The following is a 2,572-nucleotide window of genomic DNA, read 5'->3' on the forward strand; positions in this document are numbered from 1 at the left end:
GTGTCCTGGCCCCACTGCTGGACCTCCTGATGGCCCCTGGTATTTTTGGCCACTGTGTGACACAGAGTGTTGGACTGGATGGGCCATTGGCCTGATCCAACACTGGCTTCTCTTATGTTCAAACGTCGTTGGCCTCAAAGGTGCCACTAGACTCAACCTTTGTTCTGCTTCTTCAGACCAACTCGATGACCCACCTGGATTTATACCCTAAAAGTTTTCTCCCTCTTCTCTACAGCCAGCCCCAGTTACGGCATTGAACATTGGGGTGTTTCTTTTTTTTTGCTTGCCCCGTAAAACTCTTTGAGGAGCCGCCTTATTCAGTGAGCTGAATTAGCCCTGGTAATCTTTGCCAGCTCCTTGTATCTTCAAAGCACATGACCAGCGGCATAACCGGCGTCTGGAAAACAGGCTTTCTTTCAGAAGCAAAGCAGGGCAAAACACTCCCATCTGCAGATTAACTCGGGCTTCTTGTCTCCTTGACAGCTCAAGAACACCCCAGGCCAGGGCTTGCCACACCGGGGTCAGCTGGAGAACATCACTCTGTACGCCCTGCACCTCTGCGAATGCCTCTTCGATCCCTACCAGACGTGGAGGAGACAGCTGAGCGGGTGAGTGTCATCCCCCCCCCTGGTTTGCATTCCTCTACGGAGGCTCCTAGAGCTGGTGGGTGCCTTGGCAGCATCCATAGAGTGTCCCTCGTGGAGTTTTTTCCAGCTGCCCTAAGAGGTGGGGCGTACCTGACACTGCCTGACTATAGAATCAGTTCTGTTCCCAGCAGAAAAAGGGCTGAGTCTCCTGGCTGTCAGTGTTGCCAACCTCCAGGTGTCACCTGGAGATCTCTCACTATTACAGCTGAGCTCCGGACAGCAGAGATCAGTTCCCCCTGAGAAAAGTGACAGAAAAAACAACAACACTGCAATAAGACGCCAAAGAAATCTAAATTGATTATAAAACTTGTGTTTGGTTTTTTCATATCTGTTGTGCCAGAGTTTATAGTCTGAAATGTCACTCGAGTCTGTATGTTCACTTACAAAAGGTAAGTGCAATTTTGAAATCCTCAGAGGGTAATTGCAAGACGAATCCACGTTATCACAGAATGGAGTATTGAAAGAAGAATCATCAAGTCATTTGAAAGAAGAATCACACGAGGATCCCGGATATAGATTCCCTCGTTTTCGTTGAACTTTGTCAGCGAAACCAGTATCAATCATGTTACAAAATATTTTCTTCTAAGTGTATGTAAACAGTAAGGGGACAGTCATTCCAAAAGTAGTTCTGCAGTTGTTTACAAAATCTTATTTATGGGGCATCAGTTCAGAAATTAACAAAATTTAACTGGAAACTAACAAAAGCCTTCTAATGCTGGTATAGCCTCCTATGATAGCATGGTTATTGATACTGGCCTGTTGTTGGCCCTCCAGAGGAACTGGTTGGCCCCTGTGTGAGACCGGACGCTGGACTAGATGGACCCTCCCTGGTCTGACCCAGCAGGGCTCTTCTTAGTTTCTTATGACATAAAGGATAAATTCAAATGATCATACATAGCCCTCAGTCCTGTATCTGATGTGTGGTAAAATCCATGATATGTGGCCAAAATTTCCTTTTTATTTTATTTAGCGTCACCTAATACATATAGCACACATAATACCGCCTACCATGTAAAGATCTTATGTGACCCAACAACATGGGATTCAGAAACACAGTCTATAGCATAATATAATCATATCAACGTCCAGGATTTCCTCTTTAATATTTTCCTCTGGCCTTAATTGCATTCCGGTATGTAACAAACAGGCTCCAAATCTTAATAAAATTTTCTGGTGCACTTCTTCCCTTAACATATCTACCTAATTAGGCAAAAGACTCTTTTAGCTCTTGGTAGGGTGATTGATTGAGCGGTGGCTCAAGTGGTTAAGACGCTGAACTGCAGGCTGTGGAAGGTCAGTAGTTCAGCAGTTCGAGACCTGAGTGTGCCGCATGACGGAGTGAGCTCCTGTCTCTAGTTCCAGCTCCTGCCAACCTAGCAGTTCGAAAGCAAGAAACTGCAAGTAGATCAATAGGTACCACTTCAGTGGGAAGGTAACAGCGTTCCGTGCGCCTTGGTTGTTAGTCATGCCGGCCACATGACCACGGAAACGTCTTTGGACAGCGCTGGCTCTTCGGCTTTGAAACGGAGATGAGCACCGCAACCCTAGAGTCGGATTCGACTGGCTTTCGAGCAAGGGAACCTTTACCTTTAGGGTGATTGAATGGACCATGCCCCCCTGGGGTGCCAGAACACCCTCCCCCCTTTGTAAGGGTTCAGACAGCTGCCTACCCAAATGGACTTATGCATGCTATCTTAGCCAGGTCACTGCAAACAGTGGTCTCTGTTCATCCACCCTTAAAGGAACGGCAAGGGAAGTCCTCGCCAAACCAACACTTCTGGTTTAATTTTTAAAAGAATGATTACAAACAGGGGTCATTTTGTAGAAAAAGAGGTGCAGGAGCTCATTAGCACAACTCATTAGCATAACCTATTTGCATAGGCCACACACCCTGACATCACCGGAAGTGTGTCAGAAGGCAACAC

The 2,572-nt window shown here is 46.5% G+C and overlaps 1 protein-coding gene across 1 annotated transcript in view; it reads left to right on the plus strand.

Annotated features, from left to right (window-relative positions):
* The window catches only part of NBEAL2 (neurobeachin like 2), a 176,406-nt gene that overhangs the window by 60,260 nt on the left and 113,574 nt on the right, over positions 1 to 2,572 (plus strand). The window lies entirely within an intron of this gene.

The sequence above is a fragment of the Gekko japonicus genome, unplaced genomic scaffold (genome assembly GCF_001447785.1).
Source record: "Gekko japonicus isolate JY-2015 unplaced genomic scaffold, Gekko_japonicus_V1.1 scaffold2770, whole genome shotgun sequence".
Taxonomy (NCBI): Eukaryota; Metazoa; Chordata; class Lepidosauria; order Squamata; family Gekkonidae; genus Gekko; species Gekko japonicus.